The 26,464-nt window shown below is 39.9% G+C and overlaps 1 protein-coding gene across 7 annotated transcripts in view; it reads right to left on the reverse strand.

Annotated features, from left to right (window-relative positions):
* The window catches only part of SIPA1L1 (signal induced proliferation associated 1 like 1), a 195,462-nt gene that overhangs the window by 117,967 nt on the left and 51,031 nt on the right, over positions 1-26,464 (reverse strand). For 5 of the 7 annotated variants that reach the window (XM_061997556.1, XM_061997560.1, XM_061997554.1 and 2 more), the window contains exon 3: positions 13,352-13,433. The gene's annotated coding sequence lies outside the window, so the exon portion shown is untranslated. Of the gene's footprint in view, positions 1-10,865; positions 10,975-13,351; positions 13,434-26,464 lie in introns of all 7 variants that reach the window. The other 2 variants (XM_061997557.1, XM_061997555.1) reach the window with 1 other exon arrangement.

Genomic DNA, 26,464 nt, shown 5'->3' on the forward strand with positions numbered 1-26,464 from the left:
AAACTAGACCATGAAGTCTGGGTCCAATAGACTCCCACAAGCAGGAATGTGAAACTCTTCCACTCACAGGAATAGTACCTGCAGTACTGCAAGGGGAAAGACAGTGGCCACTGGCACATGTACCAAAAGTGTCATTTCTCTGACACTATGAGACAATGCAGTGTTTTCAGACACACTAGCATCTATTTTCAGAAACAGAACTCAAAACAACCCCCATTCTCTCTTTGGTGTAAAGTTTTAAAACTAAACCTTCTTAACATCTCTCTCTTGCCTCACATCTGCACAGAGAAAATACCAGGAATATGGCAAACAGTATGGACAAAAACACGTAACAATATGGTAACAGAAAACAAGTTACCAGCACTGGTTGCCACATCCACCTGAACAAGGCAGCACCATTACATCTGAAGGGAGATAAACGCTACAGAAAATAGGGAACTATGATGATGTTATCATAGCCCTACAGAAAGCTGATCTCTCTCCTAATACAGCATTTTCCATCAGAAAACAGTTCTCAAAGTATTTGTCTGCTACATTTTGTTATTGTCATGGAACTTGTGAGAGTGAAGGAACAGTGGTGAGCTCTTAACTAGCTCTACACCAATTTTACTCACAAATAAGTCTTCACAGTCAGCAACTCCCAAGCATAAGAAAAAATGTTGAAGCCTCAATGTCTTTCAAAGTCAAAACCCCCCACTTTATACGGAGATATTAGTGATTGAAAGATACAGTAGTATTATTAATCTGTGGCACATCATCAGTATCATTTCAAGCTCACAGCTCCTGGTCCAACATTTCCATTTTAGTCCTTTTATCATCAGGTAAATGTTTAAGAATCTACCCTCTTCACCACAAAATACAAAGAAGAAAAGAAGAAAAATTACATGGCAGAATAAACAGCTGCTTAAAGATCTCCTGAAGTCTAGAAAATAAATCCTATGTCATTATGAGGGATTTCAATCTGGCAAAGATTGACCAGAGGTCTCACAGTATCATCAACAGAACTCCATAGGACTGGGGTTTGCTTTTGGTTAATGAGGTTGAAAAAGAAGCTAACTTTTCCTAAGACTCCACACCAACACATAAAAGTTAGTTTACTACTAACACCAGTACCTGTCCAAATACAAGAAAGAACCATCTGGTTTATATGACAACCACAAAACACCAGCCTATTACATTTTATATTTATTGTACTGTTATGAAGGTAAAAGATGCTGAGGTTTCTCCTTTCTTAGTTACAACAGATCTATCATTACCCTGTATACTCTTAATTCATTAATTATATTGATCAAACAAATGACAAAAACCCTCTAACGAATAAAAGGGACTGATCTTTTGAGGTCCCATCCAATCCTTAATATTCTGTGACTCAAGAAAAAAAACTTATGGAATGTAGTTGATAACAATAAAATACTTTCCCTGACTAACAATGGAATTTACAGCATTGTCTTGCATTCAGAGTAATCTCTGACCCATGTAAATTCACAACATCGTGTTACTGTTAAAGACAAGTAAAACTGTTGCTTTTGTTTAAAAAGCACCAGGTCTGCATAACACAGAGATGGGGAAGGCGTATTTCTATCTATCTAAATATTCCCTACTACCTGACAAATCTATACAATTTGCAATTTCTTTGTAGGTGCTTTTATTTATCCAATCTGACTCTTGCTCCCAAAATTTGAGGGAACTTTATTTTCTTGTTACAGAGCATCCTATATAACCAAAGCATCTCCAAGATGTTCCAGATGCACATTTGCCATTGATAAAAATACTAATTGCACAATCATCCTAGAACAATGCTACTTTACAAGCAGAGACAAATTATTTAGTCAACATGGGGTAAGAGTAAAAACAAGGTAATCAATATCAGTTTGTCATGGCTAACAAAGACTAGCAAAACTACCTTTCTTATTGATTCACGCCCTATGCTCCAAAGCATCTTCCATCCCCACAACTTAATTTTAGCTCCATTCCCTAAGAACTCACACTGCACACTTCATCAGGGCAATACACTGAATCTCTCTCCTGTCAAGCTACCACTCTGCACAAACTATCTGGAACTTAATATCATTGAGACTTGCATCTATCCATCAAACTGACAGAAATCAGCAGGATCAAAAGCTGTTAGGAAAGTCTAGAAGACATTAAAGTGGGTTTAAAAAACAACATATAGGTAGTTAAGAGTATTTCTATCCAGCACAGAAATTACTGGTTGGTTTCTCAAACTTGCCCTTTCAAAAATCTCAACAACAGAACAAATCAAAGCACGTTTTATTTGTTCTCCTTTGTGACATCTGCAAAAGGAAGCATCTTCCAATTATTCTTTTTCTTCTGGTTTGAACTGTCTCTGTCTACAAAGTCAAATAACACATCCTGGACTCTCATCCTGAATATATGCTAGAATACAAATACATTTGCATGTGGACAGTCAGCTGCTTTGCAGGAAAGAACATTTCACAAAATTACTCTCTCATAAATCCTTAAATGGCTGTAAGAGTTGAATTAGAGATGAACAGAAGTCAGCAGCATGGCAAGTGAGATACTTCCATGGTAAAGAGCCACATGGAAAAACACAGGAATGCAAGGTTACTGTTTCCCTAACCATGTAAATGAAGAGCTACTGTAAAACTACAAGACAATGTGCAACCCTTATCATTTTGCAAAGTAAAGACTGAACAGCAAGGTGTGCCTGGCAGTAACTGAACCGCACCAGCAATGAAGTACTAACAGCAGCATGGATTTTCACAGACACTGGCACCTTCTGCACTGTAGCACTAACACTGCAAAGACATCACCAAAAAACATGAAACGGCAATGCTGCTTTCTAAGTAAAACAAATCTCTGTGGGTTTTTTCCAGTTACAATAGATGCCTGCCTCTCACTTCAGAAATATTGTCTTGTCAAAATAAAGTCTTTGTTATTTTAAATATATAATAGCTAAGTCAGACAAAAAAACCAAACAAAAACAAACCAGAGGAACTAAATCTCCAGACTAAAAATCAACAATCAATACTTTAAAGAAACAAGCTTAAATTTACCTAGCAGTACATTATCTCCAGTGTTTTCCTCACTATTTTAAAATGTTAGGAAATTCCCCCATTTCTGAGCAGCAAAGAAAAACAGAAGCGGGAAAAAAGGGTGGCAGGGAATTGGAGATACATACATACTTTTATATATATATATGTGTATATATATATATATGTATGTATGTATCTCCAATATATATATATGAGCTCATCAGCTGCTCAAACCAGGAATCTGACTTTAAAACATCATCATCTTGTGTAATACAAAATATAGTATTTCATATAAGATCTGAGGTCACATCTCTGTGCCTTCTATGCTTTAACATACTTCCCATTTTGGTATTATAAAACTGAAAATAAACCCTATGTACTCAGGTATGCTCCTAGATCTACCATAAAGTGCAGAAACATTCTGACATAGCTTTTTCTGATTTGTAATAATACCTACTAGTAAACACAGCTCTAGTAAGGAGTTCTGCAATTCCTTGTCAGAAGTACTCTGTACTTTCTCTATAGTTACAAAAACTACTTTTCAAACACCTTGCACCTGAAATTGCAGGTCTGGTCCATTTGAACACAATCAGGCTACTTCTGTAAGCCACAAAGCTAAACTGTTAAAATGCAGATTAAATAAGAAAGAGGTGAAAAATATGTTTGATGCCTGGACAGATCAGTTGAAATAAGAGGCATGAAAGAAGGAAATATGTTAATTCATGTTGGCCACGATCAGGGTGATCCTGAGCTGTACTGACAATCCAAATGCCTCACTGCTCCCTTTAGAACTGGAGCACAATCACTGCATAGATATTAACACAGAGTAAAACTGGTTTACAAGTAAACTGTATTTGCAGTTGAGATGACACAACAGGCAGCAGTATCTATAAGGCTCATAGCTGGAGCACCAAGCCCAAACTATAGCCTCAAAGGATTGGTTCTATTTGAAAAAGGGAAGAGAAAGGTGTCCACTCTCTATGACTTACCAAAGGACAAGGAAGAAAACTTCTCACATTTTTGACATAGTAAGTTATGGCCAAAAAAATCAGTCTGTCAAGAAAAAAAACAAACCCAGTAACTGTAGTCCTTGGGTTATAAAAGAGTAAAACAGCTTTTGTAGCACCTTAAAATTCTATATGATGGTGATATCTGTTGACACCTTCCATACCAGAATGTATTAATACACTCTTGCAATTTCTCACATCCACAGTAAAGCTCTAAGGGTCTCAAAAGGTTTCTTACATTGATTTGCTTCAGAATTCACTCATTTGAAGGAAAGGCTAAATCCCCGTGTTCATTTAATAGGCAAAATTGGAAAACAGATTAAATCCTGATTATATAAAAACATTAGAAGGTCAGCCACAATCTTCTTTGCTCTGTAGACGAAGAACTCCAGAAGCATCCTTAGAGCACCAAGATCATTTTATTCATGGCTGGGGGCCCCTACAGATTGAATGTATCTAACAGCATAGCTATCCCACAAAAATGAAGAGCTGTATTATTTGGTAAACACAGGGTAACCATAAAAATAGGTAATAAAAATGCCTTTGGACATGTCAGCAGAGGTATTATTCGTCTGGGGTAAGTACAGGAAAGTTTAAGTCCTATCCACAACAACATGGGCCCAAGCCCTGGAACATTTTACATGCTGCAATGATTTACAGCTCTGAAGCACCCACTGTTAGACGATTGAACCAAACAAGATAATGAAATATTGTAAGCAGACCCATTCACAATAGTACCTGTTATTTCTCAATGCCTTGGAGAATTCACCACATTGAAGACTATGAAGATATCTGTATGCATCAATTCATAATCCAACGCTCACCAAAAAAAAGCAGCCCACAACAGCACCACCCACCCACAGACAGTGTTAATTCTTCTGAAACTAACACTGGTTCTTTATCATACAACTGTATAAATTTTACACCTTCAGTACCAAATGCAACTCTGCTCTTCCCAATTAAAAAAGGCTACAGAAGAATTAGAAAGGATAAGAGAAGGGCAACGAAGAGCAAAAGTTACTGGATTTCCTGATTCAGAAAGTCCTAAGCTTAAAAGTCACCAGATGTTAAGCCTACAGCTACAAATCTGTCCCATGTTCCTCCATTTCCATTTGCTGCTGTGCTCTGTCAGAGGCAGAGCCACTAGGCTACGTACTTGGATTTGACCACATACAATAAGTGCACTGTAACATAAGTTTTCTAGAGGAAAGATAACAGTTAAGATGTTAATGTATGAGAAAATGCATCCAACATATCCAAATATTTAGCCTGTTCTTTTGAATATCTTCCCAGTATCTACAAAAATGGTCATGAGCTTCAACATTCCATTCTATATCCAAGCAATTGTAAGGAAAGAAAACATTAAAAACCCTATTAGCCTTTACTAATGAGGAAATGACAACAGCTTTTCAGAATAATCCAAGGAGAGCTGGTGGCCCACAAAATTCCTCAGCAAAAATATTAAATAGCCACTACCTTTACCTGCTCTGCTCTCTCAAGTTGTAACACATCTACCTGTGCTTCCCTTTATAGTCAAGGACAGATGCAAGGAGCAAAGATTTGCAAGGAACACATGTCTGTGTCTCGACTCCCTTAGCACCGAGCATGTTTAAAGAATGCCCTATACTTCTGATTCTAAATTAATCCCACGTGGGAAAGTACTTAGGCCCCAGTCATTTTGCAGTTCATCTTCTTTCCAAACAAGCCCCTCCCAAGAGCAACTTTTTTCCAGAGGAAGAGAGGCTAAAGCAGCAGTTAACCTTTCTCTGAGGAAAGAAGGGTGAGTTGGTTCTCAACTGAAACTTTTCTCCTCAGCCAGCCTCTGCAAAGAGCTCTACCACAGGTGCTAGAAGGGAGGAGGAAAAGAGGAATGAAAAGAGAAAGTTATGCCGAAGAAAACACACACCTAAAAGCAGTAAATACATGAAAAAAAGAGGACAGAGTAAGAAAACGAAGAAAAAATAGAGAGATATTAAACTTCACTTGGCACTTAAGCAACGGCTGTTCAGTGCTTCCTCATATCCTGAAAGATGGTATCCACGCTGCTACATACACACACTGCATCTCTGGGCTGTGGGCTTGTAGCAGGTTACATGACAAGGTTTTGGTAGCAGGCAGGCTAAAGAGGTGGCTTCTGTGAAAAACTTCTAGCAACTTCACCTGTATCTGCTAGAGCCAACACCCAAGACAGACCCACCACTAGCCAATCACAGAATCATTACCATTGGAAAGGACCTTTAAGATTGAGTCCAACCACTCATTTCATCCTGCCAAGCCCATTACTGAACTAAACCATATCCCTCAGCACCTCATAGATGAGTCTTTTGAATATCTCTAGGGATTGTGACTCCCACCACCTCCCTGGGCAGTGCATTCCAATGCTATTAAGCATTGTTACCCTCTTGTTAACAAACTTCTTCCTCATGTCTACTTGAAATCTACCCTGGTGCAACTTGAAGCTCATTTCCTTGTGTCCTATCATTCATTGCCATAGAGAAGAGATTGATCCCCACCTCACTACAGCTTCCCTTTACATAGTTGTAGAGAGTGATGTCTCCCCTCAGCCTCCTCTTCTCCACACTAAACACCCCCAGCTCCCTCAGCTGCTCCCCATCACACTTGTGCTCCAGCCCCTTCCCCAGCTCCATTGCCCATTTCTGGACACGCTCCAGCCCCTCAGTGTCCTTCTCGTAGTGAAGGGCTAAACCAGGTTTGCTGGCAGGGCTTGTGACTTCATGAGGGACCCACAAAGGAACAGTTCATTGCTGAAGGACTGTTCCTCCCATGATGAGACCCATGTTGGATCTGTTTGTAAAGAACTGTAGGCTAGGGGAAGGACCCACATTGGAGTGTGGAGAACTGTCTCCCATGAAAGGGACCCCATGCTAGAGAAGAGGAAGTGTAAAGGAATCCTCCTCCTGATTGGAAACAGTGGCAGAGACCATCTGTAATGAACTGACCCTCATTCCCCGTTCCTCTGCATCACTGGGGTGAAGGAGGTAGAGACCTGAGAAGAAGGGAGGGCTGGGGGAAGGTGTTTTTAGATTCAGTTTCTATTTCTCTAGACTACTCTGTTTTAAGTCAAACTAATTATTGTCAAGTTGAGTCGGTTGTGCCTGTGATGGTAATTGCTACATGATCTCTGTGTCTTCACTTCAACTTGTAAGCCTTGTGTTATATTTTCTCTGCACTGCCTAGTTCAGGAGGGGGAGTGATGGAGTGGCTCTGGTGAGAACCCGGCACCTAGTCAAGGTTAAACCACCACAGGGCTTTACAAACACATTACCAAGAGCACAGTAGGGTGAGGAAGCAAGAATAGCAGTGGCTGTTGCCCTAAGATGTTAGAGTCTCAAAAAGAAATCAAGGTCACTAGAAGCCATGATTCAGCAATACTGAAAAGGCTGGGTTGAAAAAAAATGAACTAAAAAAGAAATGTTCTCTTCTCCAGCAGTTTGTGTCACAGCTACACAACAAGAAGCTTCCAAAGAATACCAAGTCTGCAGGAGCAAGTAAACAGGCTGGCCAAAAAACCATGAGGAAGCAGCTTTCTACATGTATTTTGTGTGTATACAGAGCAGAGGAACTAAAGATACTGAATCCTGGCCAGGCCAGCACTGCTGCAGTCTAGACTGGTTGACAGATTCAGACACTCAGCTTCATTAATGGCAAGACACTGACATGGACAAAGGAGAGCATCCTCCCATGATCTGGTAAAGTCTGCATATACCCAAAAGCAATAAAACAATTCAACTTATTGAGACTTAATGAGAAATCTTGCTCCTCCCACTTTCTATTTCTCCTGGAGCTGCAGAGGTATGGTAGAGCCTGCATTTCAAACACATTAAGATATTTGGCTTACTGCTGTAAAAATAGCATACATTAAGCCAAATTTGCTTTCAATTACCTTGTTGAGTTAGAAAAATTGGTTTTAACTTCTGCAAATTAGAAGCATCCTTTGTTTAAAAAAAAAAAAACTGAGACTTGATGAAATTCAATATTATTGGTATTAAAGGGCAAGATAATAAAGAGCACAGTTTCAATGTACTGAAGAACCAGGTATTAATAACACCAAGCCTTCACACGCTGAAGTGATGGAATTAACCAGTAACTGATGACATAAATTCATCTAACATTTATATTGGCATAAGACTAAAGAGACCAGCAGGCTAAAAAACCTATTCAGATTAAGATTAATAGGAAGCACTATATACTAATAGCATTCCTACTAATGGTACAAAGAAGACAAGAGTTTCCTTTTTTCCATGGAGTCACATGGAAAAGACAAGGGGTAATGGATACAAGTTACTTCCAGGGAGATTCTGATTGAACGCAATGCAAAATTTTTCACGATGAGAACAATCAACAAATAGTCAGTCCAGAGAAGTGGTAGATTTCCCAACACTAGGTACTTTCAAGGCTGGTCTGGACAAAGTGCTGGGCCATCTTGTCTAGACTGTGGTTTTGCCAATAAAGGTTGGACCTGATGATCCTTGAGGCTCCTTCTGACCTGGTATTCTAAGATAGTGCAAAACTTACACAGCACCATTCACATTATGATGTCTATATTGCTATGCTATATGCTACATTATACACATATATGCTATGTTATATACATAAAAAGACATGACTAATGCTTCATAGTGGTAGGATCTGTAAAGCTAGCATCACAATGTCTAGCAGACACTGGTCTTTATCTTTCATCAAATGGAGCAGAGTAAAGTTGTGGTCTTGCATTATGCATCAGCAGTGAATACAATCAGACTGAAAAGCAAGCTGATCTTGCCTGATCTCAAGTGGAAAGTGTGAGCTCTGATCTTCACAGGTGACAGGCTCTGTGTGTTAGTCCAATTTACTGTTTATCTTCCTTGAGTCTGTGTATGCAACAGCAAACTCACAACATGCAGTTGTGGCTGATCTTATGCAATCCATGAATGTTTAAACAAATAGAAATTAAAAACAGGAGCATAAAGCAGTTCTGTTGCTCTGTTTAGCACAAAGAAATTGCAATTAGTTCTTGATTCTGTGGTTCAGGAAGGATGCTGAACAACTGGAAGAAAAAAATTAAGATGCCTACAGGGAGAATCCAGAGAGCAAAAGAAGGGAAAGATTCTGATCTCTCATCAAGCAGAGATATAAAAACCACCACTGACTGGAAAATACACCTAAGCAAATTCAAGCTGGAAACAAGGCTTCTTTTGTTTTCAGATAGATGGACTCATTTAAGAATTGCTCATTTCCAAATTCCCAGAAGTGTTTTCTTAGAAGTTGAATGCCTTCCAAATAAATGTTTTATTTCACCTTGGTGTGTCTGAAACATGAATTTAAGAAATCTAATGGTCAATGCAGTCATAGTAGCAGCAGTAGTTGCAGATGCTCTTAAAACACTTCACAAAGGAACCAAGCATCTTCCCTCTACAGATGACAAACAAAGCAGAGATTCATAGAATCATTTCTGTTAGAAAAGACCTTTGAGATCGAGTCCAGCCACTGACCTCACACTGCCAAGCCCACTAAACCATTAATATAATAATATAGCAGGATCAACTACAGAAGACACCATCATTCTTAACCAATGTACATAGTTACTGGTTTTAACCTATACTACATTCCATATTTTAAAGTTAAAACTAGGGGGAAAATAATACATAGAATAATAGATGTATTTAATCTGCCAACAGCTCTCCACATTTATTTAAGCTACAGAACTCAATACTGTGAGTTTTACAGATCCCACTCAATTTCCAGGACATAGGATTGCAGTGATTAAGCACCCAGACTCCCTGACAGTCTCAAACAGGCTATGCTAAAACCCTGCTAAATCCTTTCAATCTTTTTAAATCCAGGCTAGCTACATTAAAGCTGACTTGGGTGTGCCCAACCATTCTGAATTAGGAAGTTTGCAGACAGAGCATATTTACCCTCATTCTTGGCCTGTCTCATCACCAGGTGCCCGTAGCAGAAAAGAGGATGGATCGTTACAAACTGTACCACTAAGTCTTCAGTTATTCCAGAGTAAGAGAACAGGGATCAAAGCCTAAAATTCTCACCAGCTTAAAGGTAGTCAAAAATTAATGGGACCCAGGCTTTTCTCACTCACTCATACACACTAACGTTTCTGAATATGGAATTCTTTCAGTCTCATACACTATGAGGTGCAGGTGAGATTTTTCTCATGAACACACATTTGCTATTAAAATGCACATACTTTAAGAGCATTATCCAGTTTTGCTGAATGGCCCAACTGCAACTCTCGCATTCTGGAGTACATTAAATGATCTCCCAACTATCAGATACCAACCTCTGGTAATTCACCACACTGCTTTTAAATACAAAACAAGGTAAAAACATATTAAGCACTTTATAATTCTTTTCCATTTGAAGATAATAAGTGTAGTTACGGTTGTAATACCACAATACAAAAACATTGTGGAAGGCAATTACTAACTGGAGACCAAGCATGCATCAATGAGAGCATCTAATACAGCTATTCCCTTTATCTGTCAGCTGCATGCATGCACATATATATGCATGCACATAAAATACATTCATGCATTTTTCAGGCAACTTCCTTTCTTTATAAGGAGGCCCAGACTCTATGCCCTAATTGCAAGAGGGTTTCCTAACTTTCTGTAGGCTCCTCAAAGAAACAGCTTGAAGTACAGGCCTACACAATCCTAGTCACAGAAACCTTTGGGGAAATTTCTGGGGGAAAAAGATGAAAACATGCCCAATGTAAAGGAACACAATTCTCTACATCTCCACCTGGTCATTCAGAGAAATAGTAGCCATACAGGTGCTGTCTCTCACTACAGGGAATGCAGCACTATGTACTCTTAAATACCTTCCTGTGAAGGAGTCAGGATCACTGAGGCAAAACTTTTCCCACTCCAGTCCCACCTCAAGCAACCAGGACTTGCCACCAGTGATAAATGATGCCACAGGGGTTCAACCTGTCAACAGGAAATAGAACAGATAAAACCTGCAGCTTTAAACACTGTCCTACAAAATGTAACTTAAGGTCAACATCAGCCACTTAGGCACAATGGCTGTGACTTCCTCTTCCCTCCACCCAGTCCTCCTCTTTAAGTGCAGGTCAAGGAGAAATAAACAGTCTCAGGTTAAGTTACATGCCAAACTTTACAAGTCTTATTCTATTAATATTACTAGAAGAATGCAAGGAATCTACCAAAACTCAATTTATGCTGCTGAATGTCTTGCACCCAAGTATCTCTACAAATCCAGTTAGATTCCATATTTGAAAGATCAGCAATGAGCTTTACTGGCATATGTTACTATTTCTCACAAAGCAACCTGTGAACATGAGTATTTTTACTAAAAGGTTTAATTCCCAACTGTAAATCCTGTTCATGAACTTCAGTAAACAAGACTGGGTCTACAGGACCATATGCTTACAAGCTCATAAACAACCAGAAATGTTACTAGTGAAATGAGTACAACTTTGTATAAATACAGTTTATCTATAAATATGTATAAATACAGTGGAACTGAATGATTATAAAGTGTATAATAAAAAGCAACTTACCATATTCAGTAAGCATTTCAGTGATAAAACATGGTGACACCATGACTGGCAAAATTAGTTGAATTACTTGGACATTCTTTAAGGAAAGTATATGACAAAGAACCCTAAACTGGGGAATCCAAACATAGCAGAGGGAAAAACTGTTCATTTTCCACTATTAAGTTAAATTCATAGCTAAGGGACTGCTTTTACTTTGTCACTCAAGAGAGCCCCTTTTCACTGTCCATGCCTTGTTACTGAGTGTTTAGGATCAAAATGTGCTTCTTGGAACCACAAGCTTTGAAAAATCAACCAAACTAAACTTTTGCATGGTATGGAGTAACTGAGAGCTACGTATCACAGACAGCCCCAATGATGAATGCACATAAAAATCAACATTGCAGATGGCTCCAAGTGAAAAAGTAAGATGATTCAAGGGGAAATATAAAATAATTAAGACAGCCTTTCCCAAGGGCTCCCCTAGATTCACAAATGAACGTTTTTCCTCTCTATATATACACACATATATTGCTCTGAAGGAAAGGTTTTGTTGCTACAATAAATCCAACCTCAGAGGTCCTCAGCCAACACAATACAGCTTGGCTTACAGTATTTATGAAGAATAGATTTAAATTGACACTTTTGAGAGAACAACATTGTTCAGTACAACTGCAACAATAACTACAGGGCAGATTCTCTCAAATAAGAAATCTGTTGTTGCCTAATGAGACATGCCACAGACTGAGGAACTGATGCTACAAGGGCTTTTTCTTCAATAGCAATGTTTGTTACACTGCTTGTCACTTCCAAACAAGACTTCCTCTGCGTATCCTACACCTATGGCTTTCAACACTTACTAAACAGATCACTAAAATCTTTTCAGTAGAGGGAGTTGTGCTTTCCCTGCCTGGTTACAAATCAGGTTCAACTGACCTAAGCTCAGATCTCAAGGTTGTTCTCCCTCAAGTCCCTAGTAAGTATTCTGGTCAACCTTCCTTCAGGCAGTATTATGGCTTACACAACATGTTGAGTCAATTCAGGAAGCTGCTCCATCAGACAACAAATCCATCCCTGTCCATCTTTGCAAAACTGACACCACTATTACTCATCCACACACTGCAATTTTCCAATGTTCTTGAAATACCTTCTAGAACCAGGTCATTCCACACCTGCAAAGGACTTGTGTTTGACACAAGGCAGAAGACAAGGCTGCACAGGCAGAACTGCAACTTCTCACACTTGAAGCACCCTTTTCATCTTTTCAAACTCACTGGAAGCATGTTGTATTTCTCTGTGAAACAAATCACATACTAAAAGCTAGTCTTTTTCAAGAATCAAGCACATTCACAATATCCATCCCTTTCTTCCTTACAACACAAGTTTAGTTTCACAAGTCGATTAAAAGAAACCACCTACAAGAACTACTGTGTTTTAGAAAATGTGACAAAACCAGGCATTCTGTCATAGCATGAACAGAGTCCAACAGGCTTGTATGAACACTTCTCCAAATACCTTGTAGAAAAGGGGGAGGGGGTAGCCATCTTGTTCCTTTGCATCTCCCTCCTGAAAAAAGCTCTCACGCATAGAGGAGGCATTCAGCAACAGACTGGGATACAGTCTGGCACTCGTCGGCAGCCAGCCTACCCGGGTAAACCATCCTGCTGGAGTCCATCCCTTCTGTGCTGCATCAAACACTACATGCCATCAGCAGTTACAAAGCCAACATCGATTTTGTGACAACCAGCACTAGCTACTCCGAAGGGTGACTGTCAGATGGTACAGAAAAGTGAAGCATGCACTCTTACCTATCCAAATTCTTGAAAAGACAGGCACATGCAGCTTCAGCAAAAACTCCCAGTGACTCTCATGAACAGCTTCAGATGAAACCTAGAAGCAGAAAAGACCATGGGTATGAACAAAATTGAATGGGAAACAAACAGGTGATATCTTCAAAGGTAAAGGCTACTGCGGAAATTGTGCTCGGGAGAAGCCAGAAGCAACAATGAAGACTTATAAAACCATGAACTTATGAAGTTTTTGCAGACAACACAATCACATGAGTCTGCACAAGAAGTTTCTCACTATACTCAATCTTTGTTTTGTCATGCTTACTCTAAATCAAGTTATTTTCTGCCAGAACACATATTGCCAGACATTTGGAGATTAAACAAGCATTTGGTTACACCTGAAAGGAGACATTTAGCAGTGCTGTGGCACACTTCTTCCCTCACTGCTCAACACATCACACAGGTCAAACACAAGGGAAAGCAGGAGTTTAAGTCAACTGCTGCAGACCTCTAAGAAATCCCAAGAGTAGCAAAGAAAAGAAAAAGTTTCAAAGCTGGTTCTTCCTATTTACTAGGTCCTGTAATAAAATCTGTATTATTTCATCATTAGCCTTAACATCTGACCTCTGCCTACTGCTACAAAATGCTCGCATCTGTAGATGCTAGGAGTCCTCTAAAATTAGACTGGGCAAACAGATGTAACCATGGAGACTCATGCTGCAATCCTGAGAAGTCTGCAGAGGCATAAGCTGGAGGTAGAGCACATACTGCCAATGAATTTTTGTCCCCCTCTACTCCTACTAAGCTCAGGAGTTAGAAGAGATGCGTGGTGAAGCATATCAAAGAGAGATTAAAATACAGCTCTAAATAAGGAGAAGACCTAGATAATTTACCAAATGTGATTTTCCCCAGTTTAGTTCACTACACAGCTACGTGAGCACTTGTGCTGAAATGGTGCAGAAAAGGCATTGGACAGGGTAAGCAGACAGCTGCTTTCAGCTGGATGACAGTGTAAGCTGCACATGAAACCATGGTACAAGCACTATTTATTATAGAAACCTCTGAAGTTGATAGGTTGATAAGCAAATTATTAAATCACCCACTGGTGCTCTCCCAACAGTTTTCTACACAGAGCTGAATAAAGTATGAATATCTGAGAACTTTAGCATCAACCAAGGTTCTTTAGGAGGTGCCAGACAACATTAACAGAGCCCAAGGAACTAATTATTCTTTCTTCCTTTAAGCAATTAAAAATATAGCTTTCAGATTTGTGGGGGTTTTTTGTAATGCAAGTAGAGTTTAGGCTTATTTACAAAATATGGTGTGAATTTAAGGCCTTGGAAAAATGAGAATCATCATCAGAGGAGCTGTAGTACACAAAGAAAATAAATCAATCACCAAGTGCAGCAAAAGCAGTTTCCAAAAGGCAGAGAGAACTACACTCGTGGTCAAAATAAGGTAAACAGTCTAGGAAGAACTGCATTTCAGCTTTCATAACACCAGTGAACAGAGTCTGCCTCTTTCAAGTACAATGAAGTTCTAATTTTGGGGGAGTAGTTCAATTCTAACTCAGTCTAATGAAGCAAGGAAATGTTTAAAATTGATCTGCTTATGATTGCTACTGACATTTTGGCAAGTTCTTTGGGCAGCAAGCAAATGGCCTCTGGCCAAGAAAAATTGTCCTTGCCTCTTTAGGGTAGAATTTTTCACCTACTCAGGCACTAGTGAGATACATCATAATTCTAACCCAGAACTCTCGTTTTTCTTTGGTGTTCAATTATAGGCCTGCTGTGTAAAGGCAAGTTTTCTTTGGGGGGTGCGGGTAGAAGACAGCTTTTGAAACTCAATTGTGATTGGGAAGGCCGCCTACACAGCGAAGAGAGTGAGGAAAAAACACACTTGCTGAGCTGAAAAAACATCGGTGTAGGCGTAAGGAGGGAGGGAAGAACAAACTTGGTTCTACTGAAAAAGGCTATTTTCTTACATCACCCTTGGAAGAACTAAAATGTGCTCCTTGAAGAGAATTCAAAGGATTGTTTGCTATGTGCCAGATGGCAATATGCAGTACTACAAGTAAGATGAGGAATCCTTGCAGATTCATCCCCCTGATTTCAGAATCCACCACCTACCCAGGGAATGTTTCACTTCTCTGCTGCATCCTGCAAAAGCTGTTCTTGCAGAGCAGCCAGTCACCTGCAGAACGCAGTTTAAAGCTTTAAGGCCTTACATAATTACTAAGGTTAGGAAGTATTGAAATCACAGCCAAAGCCTTTTCAAGGAAAAAAGGGAAAAGGGAAAAGAATGCTCTCTAGAAACACTAAGAATAACTGGCATTTACTCTCAGCAGAATCCAGCAGTACTCAAAACTGGTGGAAAAATAGCTACAACAAGTTCAGATGTTTTTCAAACACTTTAAAAAAAACACACTTTCCTACCTAGTCTTCAGCCACTCATCTCCCAGGAAGAGCAACCAGGCCTTCTAACTGATCCAGATTTTCAAAAGAACAAGCATTAGTGGAAAATACTCTTCTCAGCTCTCTTTTGGAAGACACCACCTATATGCACTATAATTACTAAATAAAGAAGTATCTATAAAGTGTCCCCATGCCATCATAAACTTATGAAAATATTCTTAATAGGTCTCTCTTTCCCTTCATAATTAAAAACAAAAGCCTCTTGACGTATATGAATTAGCTGTTACTGTAATTACCAGCAGAGGAATAAGGACACCCAGGACAAGTTTCCTCAATAAACGTCTTCTAACTTGAGATGACGCACCGCAAGGAAAAGAAGATGCTGCTGCTCCCATGGCATGGGACAACAGCCTGCAACCCACTTTGCAAATCCTAGTCACGAGGAGATAGGACTTGAGCACCTAATTCCCTTGGGTGTTTGGGCTGCTGTTTCAAAGCCATGTCTAGCAGATGACTGAATTCCTGCACCCACAGCACACTGCCACAACAGAGGACAGCCTACAGAGCAGTACTCCTGAAAAGCCACCTCCAGCCAAAGCTTTCATCTCCAGCCAAAGGTATGCTGTCACTGAAGATGCTGAATGCCAGAGACTGATAAATTGCATCACTACAAAGTAAATTCCATTTTTGTACATATTTTCAAATATATGATTATTAAGCACTAATGGCTATTACTCATGCACAGGTAAGGCAGGATCTTGAAAAGCACCAAGCCAGCTGACTTGCATAAACTTAAGCAGCAAGAAATCAGAAATCATGGCTAAGCTCTTAAGATTACTCTTAAAATACAAGACAGTTGCTCTTGAAGCTCACTGAGGCACAAATTCTTCTGGGGCAGAAAGGCAGGTAGGGATGAGTATCAAAAGGAGGTATAAAACTCATCAGTGGTAGGAAAAAAGGAGGATCTGAAACAACACGAAATGATGAAAAACACAGAAGCAAAGAAAGAAGTAAGGTGATGTGAAGCAAGTGCAGAAAAGAAAAAAGGTGGATAAACTGCATTAAGAATTGAAATTTCTTATTCCATGAAAATGAGCTGTTCATTATAAAATAAAGCATAGAAACTAAATGAAATGGTAGCCATCTTGACTTTCACCCTGGTGAATACTCAAATGCTGACACATTAATAAAGCCTCTCTACATAGTAATACACATATAATTCTAATAAACCAGAAATGCATGAAAACATTACACAACAAATGAATCTCATACATAGAATTTGCATCCTAATCAAGCGTATCCTTTCATGCTTGGCTTGTCAAGCTAAAGAACATTTGCTTCAACAGTCACTGCCACGATAATCTGATCTCTTGCATTCTTCCATAAATTTCACTTTTAAGGTACAATGAAGTTTTGTTTCTTCTTAGAATAGAACAGCTCAAGGTACTTTGGAAGGCTGCCTTTTACCTTCAGGCTCTAAGATCTCTAATAAGGCTATCAGGAAAGGAAAAAAAACCTAGAAGAGCAAGGAAGGCTGTCAGGGAGCTGCTGCTGACATCAGAACTCAGGAAGAATATTTACCTTTTGCTTTTCAGACACTAAGACCTTCACGAATTTCTCAGAGATATGCTACTAAGGGTGAAGAAAGCTGAACCAGTGAAACCTTTTCACCTTCTCATGTATTTTTTGCAGAATAAGCAGTACAGAAAGAGAGATCTGAAATTGAGTTATACTTCAGTTCTTCCATGAAGGGAGACTCAGCTCAGGGTGAGGGGCGAGATGTGTCAGGGTTTTCTCATTTTGTGTGTTAGATTTTTCCCTCTCATCAAGGATAAACTAGAAGTCTGATGCACATTTACAGCCTGATACAAATTCAAATACCTTTGACACTGTAATTATACAGTATCAATCAAAATTAGTAACATTGCATTTAATTCATTAACTACTTTGCTGCCCTGTCAACAGGAGTCAATTGCTGTAATTCTTTAACATTTCTCTCAGAAGAGGTAATGGAACAAAATGTTATTGAAATTCATTTAACCTGAAAAGGCTTCTTCTGAGGTTCAGAACATCATTTCAGTGCAGAAAGCTGTACCTTTTCATGGCTATTTGCAACCATCAGGGTTTACACACTTTCAAACTGAAGCCAGTTATTCTAGCCACATAGTGTATGACTGTAATAGCACATAAATGGCTTCATGTTTACCTTTCATATACCTGCATATCCTGTGAGATACCTATCCCAAGATACTGGTAGTTGATAAAGCTTCTCATCTATGAACTAACGCTTTTGTCTAGTCCTGAACTAACCAGAGCAAAACATCAAGGAATTTAGAGCACAACCATGAAAATATGAACTTGGGTGTTACTCCCAACAACAATAAGCCCTTTAAAGGAAGGAATGTAAATACTTAAGTTTGAAATGGAGAAAATCAACAACAAATGCAAACAGAGTCCACTTTTTTCTCCCTTACATGAAGTAGTGACCCACCCTTTTTGATACCTAATATTCCTTTTCTAAAAGTCTGTGTTTCTCTTCAGAAAAGTTGTCCTATTGCTTGTTTTTCAGCCAAGCTTTCTAGCATGGCTAAACTCTAGGAGAAAGCCAGGAGTTTCCACTGTGGAAGTAGTTACAGCTGCCAAGCAAAGAACTTCTACTGTGTTTACAGCAGAAAACACTGTTAAGGGGAAGGATAAAGAGCAAATTCAGCAAAGAGTTCTCAAATTCACAACCTGAAAGCTCACTCCTTCTCCTCCCCTCCGTGTAATTTCAACCCACTTGACTGCTGTTAAAAGAAATGAAAGACTGAGCTGGCATTTCGATTGATTTCTGTATTTGGAATTTTAAAGGTATTTGTCAAGGAAACCAGAGAAGGCACCATAAAGAACATGCCGCTGTTAGGAAGCTTTCCACTGATAAGGGTTCCAAGAGCTTTGCAGATAAGGTAAATATCATTAAACCAAACACAAAGAAAGCAAAATCAAGCCAAGAAAAGGAGCTCCTCAAGGTCATCCAGCAGCCAAGCAGCAGTCAGAAATATTAATTTTCCAACTTTTAGTGGAAAGTTTTAGTATCCACAGCCAAGGACCATAAAGACTTCTCTTTATACAAAGGCTTTCATCAGCACTTTGATGAACATAAGCAACAACATCTTAGCTGGACAAGTTAAGATGTTCAAAACAAGAAGGCAGAGAACTGCTTAACAGTGAACAAACTAAATACCGTGAAGCATTGTTACTGAACAGCATCTGCGCACAGGGATCAACCAGTGGTGTTCCCACTGGCAAAATTAACATCTCTCAGCAAACATGAATCACACTTGCTCCATCTTCTACAATATACCAGCAGACTGCAGAAACTCCACTACTTCACCCTTTACCACAAAAAGTGCTTAAGCCAGGAATATCCAAACACAGGTTTTGGTTAACTGCATATGTGCTGTTATCACTTCTCTAAGTCTGAAGTCTCTTTCACAGCACACCAGAAACATGCACCATGCATCTACAGAAGGAAGCTTCATGAGAAAGAATATATAGATGCATATTGCATGGAATATTCATTTAAAAAGGCATTAATTACATCACTACAGTTTCAAAATATCCAAGAGGGTACAAAAAATTCCGCTCTGTTGAGCATAATTTATTCAATTTTCAAAAGCTTTGAAACTGTGTCAAACTGAAAATCCTGGTGACTGCTCAGAGGTTCCACACTCCACAAATCATATCTTCTGTTATCCCTAATTCACAGTTCAACTATAATAAAAAGACAACTCTGTAGCTAGAAAGTTTTTTGCATGGGTAACCAAACTGCTGCCTTCCTATGCTACAAGCCTTCCTTGAAGGAAACAAAAACATTCATTTATGCTGCCTTTGAGAAAAGCAGAACTCATTACTTCCTACTGAAAGAGACAAGAGTAATTCAAGATATTCTCTCCTGATGCATCCAAGGTTTCCATTTTCAGTGGAGAAGCCTCTTTTCCACTTGCATCTCACAGGAACTGATAATCTGATATCCCATAAAACCCAAGCACCTTAGTCTCCATCCTCATTTGATCTGTGTGGTAGACCTGGTCATTTCCATTAGAATGGGGAGTTCTCTGCACATTCAGGGACCTTCATGCTCTTTGCCAGGTGAAGATAAAATTTAAAAGGGCACCTTGTTTGTTATAAACTTTGTACCCAATGAGTAGATAACACATTTCAAGATACACTGTTCTAAAAACAGTATTTCACAGGTATCCTCTTGGGCACACAAGGCTTCACTTTTCATTCTGCTTATATGGCACTGATATTACAGCTTGCATGAAAAAAGTTTTGTAAAGAACTGATTGGAAACAGGCAGTCTAGTAATTTGACCACATGTCTAAGAGCTCTGTGTAATTCAAACAAGCAATTTTACTTGTCTGTTCTGCAATTTTGCCATTAATGAAAATAATATTTACTTCACAGGGGTCAGAACAATTAATTTCCGGGAAGAGCTTGAATCTAACAGAGGGTAATTTAATACATCTCTGAGGAACGTGAAGGAAAAACAAATTAGGTTTTATATTCATTTTCAAATGAGAAAAATATTTGAGTTGCAGCAGAACTTTTGCATTTCCAGGAATATTGTCAAAATTACACAGAGCAAAAAAAATTCATTGCTACCAGAATTTCTCTGAAACCACATGCCCAGCCAGGAACAGCAGCAGACTCTTCAATATCACATTTTTATCTGAATGGACAGGTTATGGAATCTGCCTTGATTCTTGTCCATCTCAAATTGCTGCAGTTTCACTAATGAAATGGGATGTAACATTTTGAGAACCTGGTGCTCATTTATCCGTGGGAAGAAAAAGGAGAGAGCTGCAGAACACTCTGAACATATTACTTTTAATAAACCCAAACCAAAAGAGAAATGTTAAGAAAGGACTTCATGAATCCAGAAACTATTAATGTAGGTAGCCATTAATGATTCATGAAAGTCTATTCCCAGTCTCAACTGTTCAACTCAAGGCCAGGAAAAACTACTCAGTCCCCACCAATGTACTGCATAATTATCCAAATACTGAGACCACTGATGTGGTCATTTGCACTGGGATTGATCAGGTATGGCTGAGAATCTGGTCCACACCTCCTCTTATTCAGTTAAAAATGAAGTGATTTTGAATGTCTGGCTCTCAACATAGGATTCTCTCGTTTGTCAGTGAATATGCTGAAGTATCAAGCCACAAATACATACTTTTCCTATTTTTTTTTAAAGTATGATAAATTAGGCTGCTTCAGGTAGATCACTTTGGGTATTTTGAATTAACTTCTGGAGTAGGTTAGATAAGGAGCAAAAAGTCTTAAGAAAAATGGTCTTTGTCAAAGCAAGTGTCTGATGCACTGAGGAACAGTGCATTGTACAATACATATCACAAGGACACACACTGGCACTAGACACATCACCTTTAAATGTACCATGATCTGAAGGTAAATGAGTAACTGAAAAATATAAGACTTAATCCAAGTTGGGGGGGGGGGTACTATTATTTTTGGCAGGAAGAGGTAGCTAAAATACCATATTTGTTTATCTCCAAACACTGTAGTTAAAACACTTTGTAAGTAACATCCTTGGATACCAAGAAATACAGTGTGTTCAACAACCCATGACTTTAATAGGAATGCCAAAAAACTAGACCCTTGTTTCTCAAGATACTTTAATTCTAGAAAAAGAAGCTAAAATAAGAAAACTATTACTAGGGGAAATTAGATTATGAGGAAATAAAACAGCATGGCTATTCATTCTTGATGAATAAATGTGAAACATTTCCGTGATGCCACTAATTAAGATTCTATACTTCAGTAAGTAATCATTAGTGCTGGAGGAAAGCACAACCTTGAAGTACAAGAGCAGGAAAAAAAGTGACTTCTTATAATACCATAGCATATAACATAGGTTGTGTTGAGGTTTTGTTGCTTATTTGTTTCAATCCAGAAAGGTGAGGTTTACTTTAACTTACAAAAACACACTCTTTAAGGAAAGGTTCATGTTGGCCTGGTGCTGCAGGTTTGCAAACAGCAGTTACACAAGTTGCAAAAGCAGTCACAGCCACCACCCAGAAGCACCCACTATCCACATCTGTTTTTTAATCAAACGCATTCTGTATGCCAGAGATTTCCATCAGAGAGGAGAAAAGTCTCTAATCTCACACCACATTAAAAAGTTCAATGTAGAGTAACAGAAGCAGAAAACTTGTACACATTGCAAATGAGTATTTCTTTTTAAGCAGTTTCACAATCCAAATAGCACCTTCTGCTCCAGTCCATTTGAGTCATTGTCATCACAGTTGAAAAAAAATAGGAACAAATAAATTCTTCACCTGCTTCACTATATCCTGTAGGGCACAAGACTATTCTTCTAAATAACAGCCTTCAGAGAAGCCTGTTCCAGTGATTCATTCAAATAAACATGCTAGCAAAGGTTTACATTCCTCCAGTTGAATGTAAAAATAAACAGTGACTATAAATCTAGAAGGGGAAAATTAACACATTGTTCTTTAGCTTTACATAAAAATATTTGCCCATTTGTATCAGACAAGCACACAGCTCAGTGAGAGTTGTAATCAGAGCTATTAGGTAGAAGTGGAATCCAAGTGACTTATCACTGCTTTGAATATGTAGGTATAAGAACATTTCTCTAGCAAAAAAACCAAGAAGCTATGTTCTTACATTAAATAAGAATAAACCAACGTGGTGACAGGTAAACATTCTGAGATACTGTCCACATTACTCATATCTAAAGAAGCTTGCCTGCTGGCTTGCAGTGAAACTCAGCAAGACTTAAACATTTTCAAGATTAGCTTTAAAATGCACTGACTTCAGAACACACTGACAAAGCTTCAAATTGTTTCACAGATAGGAAAAAGCTTAACAGAAAAGACTGTCTCAGCTGTACCATGGCCATGTGGATTACCTAACAGCAGATTTTTTTCCCCCCCATACATTTGGAGACTCATTTTGAAAATCTACAAGGTTACTACAGGATGCCACTGACAGTGTCTACAAAGAGTCTAAGGCGGGTCTTCAATTCTTCTTTGTCCAATCCTAACAATATGACAGTGCCATTACTACAAATGTGTGATGGTTAGCTTCTGTTGGGATCAGAAGCATGGAAGAGTAATAGAATTCCAACAATCCAGAGCAAGAACATGGAACAAGCTAAACTTTAACCAATCCTGATTATAAAATCCCCAGACATACCATAAGTGGCAGCTGATTTCAGAAACGTCCCGTTAAGGCCATACAGTCAAACCCATTATAAAGCAGATGTGTGCTGCTGGGAGAGGAGAGCTCTCTTCACCCCCGTTTCTTTGCAAGTGTTGGCTTTCAGCAGGCTTGCTCCCTTGCTTCAGCCTACCCTACAGCTGCATACATCTGTAAGCAGAGGAGGTAGGAGGGAATAGATGAGTTGGAGCAGGCTAAGGACAAAAGCAAGATGCACTCTTCCAGGGGTTGCATGAACTTGTGCCAGGCTGGTGTTGCTACATCTCTGCACCCTGAGCTTCTAAGGAGAAAAATTCTCAATTTTGCTAAAAAAATACAGAACCCATCCAGAACTGCCACAACAGCATTTGCCAAGAGATAGGGCTCAGCTCAGAGACAGTCAGACTCATCCCATTGGTTTTACTAGTTACCTCAGACAACTATTAATCACTTTGAAGAATCCCTGAACTTTAGCTAGAAACTAATTTTATCAGGTACAAGCAAACTTAAAATCTGTCAATACCCTCCAAAGTTTGACTGGGATGTAGTCTGATTCTTATTTGAAGAGATGTTGCAGAACCATTTGAAAAAACCACAGCAGATCTAGTTATCACACATGGTATGGTTTCATGGGGAACTGGAGATGAGCTTCTGCAGTTTTGATGTCACATAGATAAGAGATAAATCAAACCAGCCCAGGCTGGTGCACTCTGGTAATGGATCTTCTCCTGACCCATGGCAATTAATCTCAAAATTCATGTGTAAAACTGCTCTGCAAAACCAGTTTTTAAGAAGAGGCACAAATGGTTATCTAGCAAATGGTTATCTAGCAATTACATACAAGAATAATTTGCTGCCCATTTTCAAAACACTCAGGAGAACACAGCACTATTGGCATGTTAAACCAAAAGGTGTTTGAAAGATCCACCATCCCATATATCACTTCAGGTGGTTGACTACAGAATAATTAGCAGTTGTAGTTTTCATTGGTAAACAGAAAGGTCTTTTTTTCACAAGGGAACGTTACTTCATGAGATTATGACCTCAAAGGACTTCCCCATCACCAAGGTCTCCACCACCAGAGCCACATAAGACAAAGTGTTAAGACAACAGCACAGGGAAGAGCACTCAGCAAATCCCTACTCAGCACAGGATTGCAATCACTATGTTCATATCTCACTGTTAGATCCACAAATTTTTAACACATTTCTAAGAATTTTACAAACATTGTCTCCACATAGATTGGTAGCACACTGCTTACCCAAAATAGCTGGTAAGATATCCTAGAAAAGCTGTCAACAACACAAGAGCTTAGTCCAGATTAGAAGGGGCTCCTACCATGTTGCTCACTCAGTTCTTTCCTTACATTTCAACAGGGTCTTGATTTGGGGTCTCAGGTTGTTTTCAAACAAAAATACCTTGATTCTAAGTATTCCTCACACTTCTCCAGTTTTCTGAAATATCAGTGAAGCACAAAAGGTTCTTTTGTGACCTCTAAGACAGCAAGTTCAATCACCAACCTAAGACTGCCAAGCCCATCACTAACCCATGGCCCTCAGCACCTCAGCTCCATGGCTTTGCAATAGCTCCAGGGACAGGGACTCTCCCCACCTCCCTGGGCAGCCTGGCACAGGGGCTGACACCCCTCTCAGGGAAAAAGTTCTTCCCCATCTTCAACCTAAACCTCCCCTGGGGCAAATTAAGCCCTTTTCCTCATGTCCTGTTATTCATTACTTGTGAGAAGAGACTGATCCTCACCTCACTACGACCTCCTTTCAGGTAGTTGCAGAGAGTGATGATGTCTCCCCTCAGCCTCCTCTTCTCCAGACTAAACACCCCCAGATCCCTCAGCCAGTCCTCATCAGGCTTGTGCTCCAGATTCTTCCCTTCACTTGCTTTGTTGCCTGTCTCTAGACACACTCCAGCACCTCAGTGTCCATCTTGTAGTGAGAGGCTCAAAACTGAAACAGTGCTCAAGGCAGGGTCTCACTAGTGCCGAGTACAGGAGGACAATCCCTGCCCTGGCCCTGCTGCCACACTTTGTCTGACAAAAGCCAGGATGCCCTTGGTCTGCTTGGCCACCTGGGCACACTGCTGCCTCATGTTCAGCTAGCTGTCAAATAATCCCTTTAAGTCCTCTGCCAGGCAGCTTTCCACCCCCTCTGCTCAAGTCTGTAGCACTGCCTGGGGTCGGTGTGGCCCAAGTGCAGGACCTGGCCCTTGGCCTTGCTGAACCTCATACAATTGGCCTTGACACATCGATCCAGCCTGTTCAGGTCCCTCTGAAGAGCCTTCCTGCCCTCACACACATCTACACAGCTTCATGTCAACTGCAAACTTACCAAGGATGCACTTAATATCAGAGATCTGGATGAGAGAAAAGATGTTAACTAGAACAGGCTCCAAAAGTACGTCTGGAGGAGCACCAGTGGTGACCAGCCAACAACTGACTTTAACTCCACTCTCCACCACTCTCTGGGCCCAGCCATCAGCCAGTTTTCCACCATTGAAGCCATGGACAGACAGTTTCTCCAGAAGGATGCTGTGGGAGACTGTGTCAAAGGCCTTACTAAAGTCCAGGAAGATAAATCCACAGCCTCTTCCTCATCCTCTAAGTGAATCACTTTGGCATTGAAGGAGATCAGATTGATCAAACAGGACCCACTCTTCAGAAAGCCATGGCGGCTGGGCCCGAACCCTTGGTTGTCTTGTATGCGCCTCAGGATGATCTGCTCCATAACCTTCCCCAGCACCGAGGGGCTTCCCCAGCCTGACAGGCCTGTAGTTCCCAGGATCCTCCTTCCGGCCCTTTTTGTAGATGGTGTCACATTTGACAACCTCCAGTCTGCCATGACCTCCCTGGTGAGCCAGGACTGCTGGTAGATGATGGAGAGTAGTTTAGTCAGCACTTCCACCAACTCCCTCAGCACCCTCAGGGGGATCTCACCTGGCCCCATGGATCTGTGCACATTGAGGTGGAAACATACCATTTCCCCTTGGACTACGGTGACTTCATTCTGTCCCCTGTCCCTGTCTTGCGGCTCTGGGGGCCAGGTACCCAGAGAAGAGCTGGTTTCACTACTGAAAACTGAGGTGAAGGAGACATTAAGTACCTCAGCCTTTTCCTCAGCCTTGGTCACTATGCTTCCTCCTGCATCTACTAAAGGATGACAATCCAGTTTAGCCTTCCTGATGTTATTATTTACAGAAACTTTACTTACTGTCTTTAACAGCACAGTAATTGCATCAGAGGTAAAGACCAATGTAACACAAATATCCCTTTAAAATAAAGGTAAAAGGGGGAAAAAAACCCCCTTCATGGGAGTTAAGTCATCACAAGTCCTGAAACCCTTTTTCCCTGCAGCAAGCCGGGAAGCACCAGACATACCTGTCAGATCTGGGGCCCTGAGATTACCTTCACTCTAAACAAAACTACGGTAAACGTTATTCCAAGTCAGTTCATACCAAGAAAAACACTCTAATGGAAAAT

This window comes from Colius striatus, chromosome 6 (genome assembly GCF_028858725.1).
Source record: "Colius striatus isolate bColStr4 chromosome 6, bColStr4.1.hap1, whole genome shotgun sequence".
In the NCBI taxonomy this organism is placed as follows: Eukaryota; Metazoa; Chordata; class Aves; order Coliiformes; family Coliidae; genus Colius; species Colius striatus.